A 15,114-nucleotide genomic window follows, 5' to 3' on the forward strand; every position below is an offset into this window, starting at 1 on the left:
GAGAGAGATACATGAGAGAGATACATGAGAGATACATGAGAAAGACATGAGAGAGATACATGAGAGAGACATTAGAGAGATACATGAGAGATACATGAGAGAGACATGAGAGAGATACATGAGAGAGATACATGAGAGATACGTGAGAGAGATACATGAGAGATACATGAGAGATACATGAGAGATATCTGGGAGACACATGAGAGAGATACATCAGAGATACATGAGAGATACATGAGAGATAAATGAGAGATACATGAGAGATACATGAGAGATACATGAGAGAGACACATGAGAGATACATGAGAGATACATGATAGATACGTGAGATATATGAGAGATACATGAGAGATACGTGAGATATATGAGAGATACATGAGAGATACATGAGAGATACATGAGAGATACGTGAGAGAGATATATGAGAGAGAAACATGAGAGATACATGAGAGAGATACATGAGAGATACATGAGAGAGATACATGAGAGATACATGAGAGAGATACATGAGAGAGATACATGAGAGAGATACATGAGAGATACATGAGAGAGATTCATGAGATAGATACATGAGAGATACATGAGAGAGATACATGAGAGATACATGAGAGATACATAAGAGATATATGAGAGATTCATGAGAGAGATACATGAGAGATACATGAGAGATACATGAGAGATATATGAGAGATACATGAGAGAGATACATGAGAGATACATGAGAGAGCAACAAGGGAGAGATACATGAGAGATACGTGAGAGAGATACGTGGGAGATACGTGAGAGAGATACATGAGAGATACATGAGAGAGCTACATGAGAGAGATACATGAGAGATACATGAGAGATACGTGAGTTAGATACGTGGGAGATACGTGAGAGAGATACATGAGAGATACATGAGAGATACATAAGAGATACATGAGAGATACATGAGAGAGATACATGAGAGATACATGAGAGATACATGAGAGATACATGAGAGATATTTGAGAGAGATACATGAGATACATGAGAGATACATGAGAGATACATGAGAGATACATAAGAGATATATGAGAGTTACATGAGAGATACATGAGAGATACATGAGAGATACATAAGAGATACATGAGAGATACATGAGAGATACATGAGAGATAAATGAGAGATACATGAGAGAGACACATGAGAGATACATGAGAGGTACATGAGAGATACATGAGATACATGAGAGATACATGAGAGATACATGAGATATATGAGAGATACATGAGAGATACGTGAGATATATGAGAGATACATGAGAGATACATGAGAGATACATGAGAGATACGTGAGAGAGATAAATGAGAGAGATACATGAGAGATACATGAGAGAGATACATGAGAGAGATACATGAGAGATACGTGAGAGAGATAAATGAGAGATACATGAGAGAGATACATGAGAGAGATACATGAGAGAGATACATGAGAGATACATGAGAGAGATACATGAGAGATACATGAGAGATACATGAGAGATACATTAGAGATATATGAGAGATTCATGAGAGAGATACATGAGTGACACATGAGAGATACATGAGAGATATATGAGAGATACATGAGAGAGATACATGAGAGATACATGAGAGAGCTACATGAGAGAGATACATGAGAGATATGTGAGAGAGATACGTGGGAGATACGTGAGAGAGATACATGAGAGATACATGAGAGAGCTACATGAGAGAGATACATGAGAGATACATGAGAGATACATGAGATACATGAGAGGTACATGAGAGAGATACATGAGATATATGAGAGATACATGAGAGATACATGAGAGATAAATGAGAGATACATGAGAGATACATGAGAGAGATACATGAGAGATACATGAGAGAGATACGTGGGAGATACGTGAGAGAGATACATGAGAGAGACATGAGAGAGATACATGAGAGATACGTGAGAGAGATACATGAGAGATACATGAGAGATACATGAGAGATATCTGGGAGACACATGAGAGAGATACATGAGAGATACATGAGAGATACATGAGAGATAAATGAGAGATACATGAGAGATACATGAGAGAGATACATGAGAGATACATGAGAGAGATATATGAGAGATACATGAGAGATACAAGAGAGATAAATGAGAGATACATGAGAGATACATGAGAGAGATACATGAGAGATACATGAGAGAGATATATGAGAGATACATGAGAGTGATACATGAGAGATACATGAGAGATGGATGAGAGATACATGAGATATACATGAGAGAGATACATGAGAGATAAATGAGAGAGCTACATGAGAGAGATACATGAGAGATACGTGAGAGTGATACGTGGGAGATACGTGAGAGAGATACATGAGAGATACATGAGAGAGCTACATGAGAGAGATACATGAGAGATACATGAGAGATACATGAGATACATGAGAGGTACATGAGAGAGATACATGAGATATATGAGAGATACATGAGAGATACATGAGAGATACAAGAGATAGACATGAGAGAGATACATGAGAGATACGTGAGAGAGATATATGAGAGATACATGAGAGATATCTGAGAGATACATGAGAGAGATACATGACAGATACCTGAGAGAGATACATGAGAGATACATGAGAGATACATGAGAGATACATTATAGATATATGAGAGATTCATGAGAGAGATACATGAGAGATACATGAGAGATACATGAGAGATATATGAGAGATACATGAGAGAGATACATGAGAGATATACATGACAGATACATGAGAGATACATGAGAGATACATAAGATATATATGAGAGATACATGAGAGAGATACATGAGAGATACATGAGAGAGATACATGAGAGAGATACATGAGAGATACAAAAGATATATATGAGAGATACATGAGAGAGATACATGAAAGATACATGAGAGATACATGAGAGATACATGAGAAAGACATGAGAGATACATGAGAGAGATACATGAGAGATACAGGAGAGAGATACAGGAGAGAGATACATGAGAGATACATGAGAAAGACATGAGAGAGATACATGAGAGAGACATTAGAGAGATACCTGAGAGATACATGAGAGATACATGAGAGAGACATGAGAGAGATACATGAGAGATACGTGAGAGAGATACATGAGAGATACATGAGAGATACATGAGAGATATCTGGGAGACACATGAGAGAGATACATGAGAGATACATGAGAGATACATGAGAGATAAATGAGAGATACATGAGAGATACATGAGAGAGATACATGAGAGATACATGAGAGAGATATATGAGAGATACATGAGAGTGATACATGAGAGATACATGAGAGATGGATGAGAGATACATGAGATATATGAGAGATACATGAGAGATACATGAGAGGTACATGAGAGATACATGAGAGATTCATGAGAGAGATATATTAGAGTGATACATGAGAGAGATACATGAGCGATACATGAGAGATATCTGAGAGATACATGAGAGAGATACATGAGAGAGATACATGAGATATATGAGAGAAACATGAGAGATACATGAGAGATACATGAGAGAGACATGAGAGAGATACATGAGAGATACGTAAGAGAGATACATGAGAGATACATGAGAGATACGTGAGAGAGAATCATGAGAGATAAACATGAGAGATACATGAGAGATACATGAGATATATGAGAGATACATGAGAGATACATGAGAGAGATACATGAGAGAGATATATGAGAGATACATGAGAGATACATGAGAGAAATATATAAGAGATACATGAGAGAGATACATGAGAGATACATGAGAGATGGATGAGAGATACATGAGATATATGAGAGATACATGAGAGAGATACATGAGAGAGATACATGAGAGAGATACATGAGCGATTCATGAGAGATATCTGAGAGATAGATGAGAGAGATACATGAGAGATACATGAGAGATACATGAGAGATACATGAGAGATAAATGAGAGATACTTGAGAGATACATGAGAGAGACACATGAGAGATACATGAGAGATAAATGAGAGATACATGAGAGATAAATGAGAGATACATGAGAGATACATGAGAGATACATGAGATACATGAGAGATACATGAGAGAGATACATGAGATATATGAGAGATACATGAGAGATACATGAGAGATACAAGAGATAGACATGAGAGAGATACATGAGAGATACGTGAGAGAGATATATGAGAGATACATGAGAGATATCTGAGAGATACATGAGAGAGATACATGACAGATACATGAGAGAGATACATGAGAGAGATACATGAGAGAGATACATGAGAGATACATGAGAGATACATGAGAGATACATTAGAGATACATGAGAGATACATGAGAGATATATGAGAGATACATGAGAGAGATACATGAGAGATATATGAGAGATACATGAGAGAGATACATGAGAGAGATACATGACAGATACATGAGAGATACATGAGAGATACATAAGATATATATGAGAAATACATGAGAGAGATACATGAGAGATACATGAGAGAGATACATGAGAGAGATACATGAGAGATACATAAGATATATATGAGAGATACATGAGAGAGATACATGAGAGATACATGAGAGATACATGAGAGATACATGAGAAAGACATGAGAGATACATGAGAGAGATACATGAGAGATACAGGAGAGAGATACAGGAGAGAGATACATGAGAGATACATGAGAAAGACATGAGAGAGATACATGAGAGAGACATTAGAGAGATACCTGAGAGATACATGAGAGATACATGAGAGAGACATTAGAGAGATACATGAAAGATACATGAGAGATATCTGGGAGACACATGAGAGAGATACATGAGAGATACATGAGAGATACATGAGAGATAAATGAGAGATACATGAGAGATACGTGAGAGAGATATATGAGAGATACATGAGAGATACGTGAGAGAGATATATGAGAGATACATGAGAGATATCTGAGAGATACATGAGAGAGATACATGACAGATACATGAGAGAGATACATGAGAGATACATGAGAGATACATGAGAGATACATTAGAGATATATGAGAGATTCATGAGAGAGATACATGAGAGATACATGAGAGATACATGAGAGATATATGAGAGATACATGAGAGAGATACATGAGAGAGATACATGACAGATACATGAGAGATACATGAGAGATACATAAGATATATATGAGAAATACATGAGAGAGATATATGAGAGATACATGAGAGAGATACATGAGAGAGATACATGAGAGATACATAAGATATATATGAGAGATACATGAGAGAGAAACATGAGAGATACATGAGAGATACATGAGAAAGACATGAGAGATACATGAGAGAGATACATGAGAGATACAGGAGAGAGATACATGAGAGATACATGAGAAAGACATGAGAGAGATACATGAGAGAGACATTAGAGAGATACCTGAGAGATACATGAGAGATACATGAGAGATACGTGAGAGAGATACATGAGAGAGAAACATGAGAGATACATGAGAGAGATACATGAGAGATACATGAGAGAGATACATGAGAGATACATGAGAGAGATACATGAGAGAGATACATGAGAGAGATACATGAGAGATACATGAGAGAGATTCATGAGAGAGATACATGAGAGATACATGAGAGAGATACATGAGAGATACATGAGAGATACATGAGAGATACATTAGAGATATATGAGAGATTCATGAGAGAGATACATGAGAGATACATGAGAGATACATGAGAGATATATGAGAGATACATGAGAGAGATACATGAGAGATACATGAGAGAGCAACATGGGAGAGATACATGAGAGAGATACGTGGGAGATATGTGAGAGAGATACATGAGAGATACATGAGAGAGCTACATGAGAGAGATACATGAGAGATACATGAGAGATACATAAGAGATATATGAGAGATATATGAGAGATACATGAGAGATACATGAGAGATACATGAGAGATACATAAGAGATACATGAGAGATACATGAGAGATACATGAGAGATACATGAGAGATAAATGAGAGATACATGAGAGAGACACATGAGAGATACATGAGAGATACATGAGAGATACATGAGATACATGAGAGATATATGAGAGATACATGAGATATATGAGAGATACATGAGAGATACGTGAGATATATGAGAGATACATGAGAGATACATGAGAGATACATGAGAGATACGTGAGAGAGATACATGAGAGAGATACATGAGAGATACATGAGAGAGATACATGAGAGAGATACATGAGAGATACGTGAGAGAGATAAATGAGAGATACATGAGAGAGATACATGAGAGAGATACATGAGAGAGATACATGAGAGATACATGAGAGAGATACATGAGAGATACATGAGAGATACATGAGAGATACATTAGAGATATATGAGAGATTCATGAGAGAGATACATGAGAGACACATGAGAGATACATGAGAGATATATGAGAGATACATGAGAGAGATACATGAGAGATACATGAGAGAGCTACATGAGAGAGATACATGAGAGATACGTGAGAGAGATACATGGGAGATACGTGAGAGAGCTACATGGGAGAGATACATGAGAGATACATGAGAGATACATGAGATACATGAGAGGTACATGAGAGAGATACATGAGATATATGAGAGATACATGAGAGATACATGAGAGATACAAGAGATAGACATGAGAGAGATACATGAGAGATACGTGAGAGAGATATATGAGAGATACATGAGAGATATCTGAGAGATACATGAGAGAGATACATGACAGATACATGAGAGAGATACATGAGAGATACATGAGAGATACATGAGAGATACATTAGAGATATATGAGAGATTCATGAGAGAGATACATGAGAGATATATGAGAGATACATGAGAGAGATACATGAGAGAGATACATGACAGATACATGAGAGATACATGAGAGATACATGAGAGATACATAAGATATATATGAGAGATACATGAGAGATACATGAGAGATACATGAGAGAGACATGAGAGAGATACATGAGAGATACGTGAGAGAGTAACATGAGAGATACATGAGAGATACATGAGAGATATCTGGGAGACACATGAGAGAGATACATGAGAGATACATGAGAGATACATGAGAGATAAATGAGAGATACATGAGAGATACATGAGAGAGATACATGAGAGATACATGAGAGAGATATATGAGAGATACATGAGAGTGATACATGAGAGATACATGAGAGATGGATGAGAGATACATGAGATATATGAGAGATACATGAGAGATACATGAGAGGTACATGAGAGATACATGAGAGATTCATGAGAGAGATATATTAGAGTGATACATGAGAGAGATACATGAGCGATACATGAGAGATATCTGAGAGATACATGAGAGAGATACATGAGAGAGATACATGAGATATATGAGAGAAACATGAGAGATACATGAGAGATACATGAGAGAGATACATGAGAGATACATGAGAGATACGTGAGAGAGATACATGAGAGATAAACATGAGAGATACATGAGAGATACATGAGATATATGAGAGATACATGAGAGATACATGAGAGAGATACATGAGAGAGATATATGAGAGATACATGAGAGATACATGAGAGAGATATATAAGAGATACATGAGAGAGATACATGAGAGATACATGAGAGATGGATGAGAGATACATGAGATATATGAGAGATACATGAGAGATACAAGAGATAGACATGAGAGAGATACATGAGAGATACGTGAGAGAGATATATGAGAGATACATGAGAGATATCTGAGAGATACATGAGAGAGATACATGACAGATACATGAGAGAGATACATGAGAGATACATGAGAGATACATGAGAGATACATTAGAGATATATGAGAGATTCATGAGAGAGATACATGAGAGATACATGAGAGATACATGAGAGATATATGAGAGATACATGAGAGAGATACATGAGAGAGATACATGACAGATACATGAGAGATACATGAGAGATACATAAGATATATATGAGAAATACATGAGAGAGATACATGAGAGATACATGAGAGAGATACATGAGAGAGATACATGAGAGATACATAAGATATATATGAGAGATACATGAGAGAGATACATGAGAGATACATGAGAGATACATGAGAGATACATGAGAAAGACATGAGAGATACATGAGAGAGATACATGAGAGATACAGGAGAGAGATACATGAGAGAGATACATGAGAGATACATGAGAAAGACATGAGAGAGATACATGAGAGAGACATTAGAGAGTTACCTGAGAGATACATGAGAGATACATGAGAGAGACATGAGAGAGATACGTGAGAGAGATACATGAGAGATACATGAGAGATACATGAGAGATATCTGGGAGACACATGAGAGAGATACATGAGAGATACATGAGAGATACATGAGAGATAAATGAGAGATACATGAGAGATACGTGAGAGAGATATATGAGAGATACATGAGAGATATCTGAGAGATACATGAGAGAGATACATGACAGATACATGAGAGAGATACATGAGAGATACATGAGAGATACATGAGAGATACATTAGAGATATATGAGAGATTCATGAGAGAGATACATGAGAGATACATGAGAGATACATGAGAGATATATGAGAGATACATGAGATAGATACATGAGAGAGATACATGACAGATACATGAGAGATACATGAGAGATACATAAGATATATATGAGAAATACATGAGAGAGATGTATGAGAGATACATGAGAGAGATACATGAGAGAGATACATGAGAGATACATAAGATATATATGAGAGATACATGAGAGAGATACATGAGAGATACATGAGAGATACATGAGAAAGACATGAGAGATACATGAGAGAGATACATGAGAGATACAGGAGAGAGATACATGAGAGAGATACATGAGAGATACATGAGAAAGACATGAGAGAGATACATGAGAGAGACATTAGAGAGATACATGAGAGATACATGAGAGAGACATGAGAGAGATACATGAGAGAGATACATGAGAGATACGTGAGAGAGATACATGAGAGATACATGAGAGATACATGAGAGATATCTGGGAGACACATGAGAGAGATACATGAGAGATACATGAGAGATACATGAGAGATACATGAGAGATACATGAGAGATACATGAGAGATACATGAGAGAGACACATGAGAGATACATGAGAGATACATGATAGATACGTGAGATATATGAGAGATACATGAGAGATACGTGAGATATATGAGAGATACATGAGAGATACATGAGAGATACATGAGAGATACGTGAGAGAGATATATGAGAGAGAAACATGAGAGATACATGAGAGAGATACATGAGAGATACATGAGAGAGATACATGAGAGATACATGAGAGAGATACATGAGAGAGATACATGAGAGATACATGAGAGAGATTCATGAGAGAGATACATGAGAGATACATGAGAGAGATACATGAGAGATACATGAGAGATACATAAGAGATATATGAGAAATTCATGAGAGAGATACATGAGAGATACATGAGAGATACATGAGAGATATATGAGAGATACATGAGAGAGATACATGAGAGATACATGAGAGAGCAACATGGGAGAGATATATGAGAGATACGTGAGAGAGATACGTGGGAGATACGTGAGAGAGATACATGAGAGATACATGAGAGAGCTACATGAGAGAGATACATGAGAGATACATGAGAGATACGTGAGTGAGATACGTGGGAGATACGTGAGAGAGATACATGAGAGATACATGAGAGATACATAAGAGATACATGAGAGATACATGAGAGAGATACATGAGAGATACATGAGAGATACATGAGAGATACATGAGAGATATTTTAGAGAGATACATGAGATACATGAGAGATACATGAGAGATACATGAGAGATACATAAGAGATATATGAGAGTTACATGAGAGATGCATGAGAGATACATGAGAGATACATAAGAGATACATGAGAGATACATGAGAGATACATGAGAGATAAATGAGAGATACATGAGAGAGACACATGAGAGATACATGAGAGATACATGAGAGATACATGAGATACATGAGAGATACATGAGAGATACATGAGATATATGAGAGATACATGAGAGATACGTGAGATATATGAGAGATACATGAGAGATACATGAGAGATACATGAGAGATACGTGAGAGAGATACATGAGAGAGATACATGAGAGATACATGAGAGAGATACATGAGAGAGATACATGAGAGATACGTGAGAGAGATAAATGAGAGATACATGAGAGAGATACATGAGAGAGATACATGAGAGATACATGAGAGAGATACATGAGAGATACATGAGAGATACATGAGAGATACATTAGAGATATATGAGAGATTCATGAGAGAGATACATGAGAGACACATGAGAGATACATGAGAGATATATGAGAGATACATGAGAGAGATACATGAGAGAGCTACATGAGAGAGATACATGAGAGATATGTGAGAGAGATACGTGGGAGATACGTGAGAGAGATACATGAGAGATACATGAGAGAGCTACATGAGAGAGATACATGAGTGATACATGAGAGATACATGAGATACATGAGAGGTACATGAGAGAGATACATGAGATATATGAGAGATACATGAGAGATACAAGAGATAGACATGAGAGAGATACATGAGAGATACGTGAGAGAGATATCTGAGAGATACATGAGAGAGATACATGACAGATACATGAGAGAGATACATGAGAGATACATGAGAGATATATGAGAGATACATTAGAGATATATGAGAGATTCATGAGAGAGATACATGCGAGATACATGAGAGATACATGAGAGATATATGAGAGATACATGAGAGAGATAAATGAGAGAGATACATGAGAGATACATAAGATATATATGAGAGATACATGAGAGAGCTACATGAAAGATACATGAGAGATACATGAGAGATACATGAGAAAGACATGAGAGATACATGAGAGAGATACATGAGAGATACAGGAGAGAGATACATGAGAGAGATACATGAGAGATACATGAGAAAGACATGAGAGAGATACATGAGAGAGACATTAGAGAGATACCTGAGAGATACATGAGAGATACATGAGAGAGACATGAGAGAGATACATGAGAGATACGTGAGAGAGATACATGAGAGATACATGAGAGATACATGAGAGATATCTGGGAGACACATGAGAGAGATACATGAGAGATACATGAGAGATACATGAGAGATAAATGAGAGATACATGAGAGATACATGAGAGAGATACATGAGAGATACATGAGAGAGATATATGAGAGATACATGAGAGATACATGAGAGATAAATGAGAGATACATGAGAGATACATGAGAGAGATACATGAGAGATACATGAGAGAGATATATGAGAGATACATGAGAGTGATACATGAGAGATACATGAGAGATGGATGAGAGATACATGAGATATACATGAGAGAGATACATGAGAGATAAATGAGAGAGCTACATGAGAGAGATACATGAGAGATACGTGAGAGTGATACGTGGGAGATACGTGAGAGAGATACATGAGAGATACATGAGAGAGCTACATGAGAGAGATACATGAGAGATACATGAGAGATACATGAGATACATGAGAGGTACATGAGAGAGATACATGAGATATATGAGAGATACATGAGAGATACAAGAGATAGACATGAGAGAGATACATGAGAGATACGTGAGAGAGATATATGAGAGATACATGAGAGATATCTGAGAGATACATGAGAGAGATACATGACAGATACCTGAGAGAGATACATGAGAGATACATGAGAGATACATGAGAGATACATTAGAGATATATGAGAGATTCATGAGAGAGATACATGAGAGATACATGAGAGATACATGAGAGATATATGAGAGATACATGAGAGAGATACATGAGAGAGATACATGACAGATACATGAGAGATACATGAGAGATACATAAGATATATATGAGAGATACATGAGAGAGATACATGAGAGATACATGAGAGAGATACATGAGAGAGATACATGAGAGATACAAAAGATATATATGAGAGATACATGAGAGAGATACATGAGAGATACATGAGAGATACATGAGAGATACATGAGAAAGACATGAGAGATACATGAGAGAGATACATGAGAGATACAGGAGAGAGATACATGAGAGAGATACATGAGAGATACATGAGAAAGACATGAGAGAGATACATGAGAGAGACATTAGAGAGATACCTGAGAGATACATGAGAGATACATGAGAGAGACATGAGAGAGATACATGAGAGATACGTGAGAGAGATACATGAGAGATACATGAGAGATATCTGGGAGACACATGAGAGAGATACATGAGAGATACATGAGAGATACATGAGAGATAAATGAGAGATACATGAGAGATACATGAGAGAGATACATGAGAGATACATGAGAGAGATATATGAGAGATACATGAGAGTGATACATAAGAGATACATGAGAGATGGATGAGAGATACATGAGATATATGAGAGATACATGAGAGATACATGAGAGGTACATGAGAGATACATGAGAGATTCATGAGAGAGATATATTAGAGTGATACATGAGAGAGATACATGAGCGATACATGAGAGATATCTGAGAGATACATGAGAGAGATACATGAGAGAGATACATGAGATATATGAGAGAAACATGAGAGATACATGAGAAATACATGAGAGAGACATGAGAGAGATACATGAGAGATACGTAAGAGAGATACATGAGAGATACATGAGAGATACGTGAGAGAGATACATGAGAGATAAACATGAGAGATACATGAGAGATACATGAGATATATGAGAGATACATGAGAGATACATGAGAGAGATACATGAGAGAGATATATGAGAGATACATGAGAGATACATGAGAGAGATATATAAGAGATACATGAGAGAGATACATGAGAGATACATGAGAGATGGATGAGAGATACATGAGATATATGAGAGATACATGAGCGATACATGAGAGAGATACATGAGAGAGAAACATGAGAGATACATGAGAGAGATACATGAGAGAGATACATGAGAGAGATACATGAGCGATTCATGAGAGATATCTGAGAGATAGATGAGAGAGATACATGAGAGATACATGAGAGATACATGAGAGATACATGAGAGATAAATGAGAGATACTTGAGAGATACATGAGAGAGACACATGAGAGATACATGAGAGATAAATGAGAGATACATGAGAGATAAATGAGAGATACATGAGAGATATATGAGAGATACATGAGATACATGAGAGATACATGAGAGAGATACATGAGATATATGAGAGATACATGAGAGATACATGAGAGATACAAGAGATAGACATGAGAGAGATACATGAAAGATACGTGAGAGAGATATATGAGAGATACATGAGAGATATCTGAGAGATACATGAGAGAGATACATGACAGATACATGAGAGAGATACATGAGAGATACATGAGAGATACATGAGAGATACATTAGAGATACATGAGAGATACATGAGAGATATATGAGAGATACATGAGAGAGATACATGAGAGATATATGAGAGATACATGAGAGAGATACATGAGAGAGATACATGACAGATACATGAGAGATACATGAGAGATACATAAGATATATATGAGAAATACATGAGAGAGATACATGAGAGATACATGAGAGAGATACATGAGAGATACATAAGATATATATGAGAGATACATGAGAGAGATACATGAGAGATACATGAGAGATACATGAGAGATACATGAGAAAGACATGAGAGATACATGAGAGAGATACATGAGAGATACAGGAGAGAGATACAGGAGAGAGATACATGAGAGATACATGAGAAAGACATGAGAGAGATACATGAGAGAGACATTAGAGAGATACCTGAGAGATACATGAGAGATACATGAGAGAGACATTAGAGAGATACATGAAAGATACATGAGAGATATCTGGGAGACACATGAGAGAGATACATGAGAGATACATGAGAGATACATGAGAGATAAATGAGAGATACATGAGAGATACGTGAGAGAGATATATGAGAGATACATGAGAGATACGTGAGAGAGATATATGAGAGATACATGAGAGATATCTGAGAGATACATGAGAGAGATACATGACAGATACATGAGAGAGATACATGAGAGATACATGAGAGATACATGAGAGATACATTAGAGATATATGAGAGATTCATGAGAGAGATACATGAGAGATACATGAGAGATACATGAGAGATATATGAGAGATACATGAGAGAGATACATGAGAGAGATACATGACAGATACATGAGAGATACATGAGAGATACATAAGATATATATGAGAAATACATGAGAGAGATATATGAGAGATACATGAGAGAGATACATGAGAGAGATATATGAGAGATACATAAGATATATATGAGAGATACATGAGAGAGAAACATGAGAGATACATGAGAGATACATGAGAAAGACATGAGAGATACATGAGAGAGATACATGAGAGATACAGGAGAGAGATACATGAGAGATACATGAGAAAGACATGAGAGAGATACATGAGAGAGACATTAGAGAGATACCTGAGAGATACATGAGAGATACATGAGAGATACGTGAGAGAAATACATGAGAGAGAAACATGAGAGATACATGAGAGAGATACATGAGAGATACATGAGAGAGATACATGAGAGATACATGAGAGAGATACATGAGAGAGATACATGAGAGAGATACATGAGAGATAAATGAGAGAGATTCATGAGAGAGATACATGAGAGATACATGAGAGAGATACATGAGAGATACATGAGAGATACATGAGAGATACATTAGAGATATATGAGAGATTCATGAGAGAGATACATGAGAGATACATGAGAGATACATGAGAGATATATGAGAGATACATGAGAGAGATACATGAGAGATACATGAGAGAGCAACATGGGAGAGATACATGAGAGAGATACGTGGGAGATACGTGAGAGAGATACATGAGAGATACATGAGAGAGCTAC

The sequence above is a fragment of the Taudactylus pleione genome, unplaced genomic scaffold (genome assembly GCF_031769625.1).
Source record: "Taudactylus pleione unplaced genomic scaffold, aTauple2 ptg001565l, whole genome shotgun sequence".
NCBI classification, from domain to species: Eukaryota; Metazoa; Chordata; class Amphibia; order Anura; family Myobatrachidae; genus Taudactylus; species Taudactylus pleione.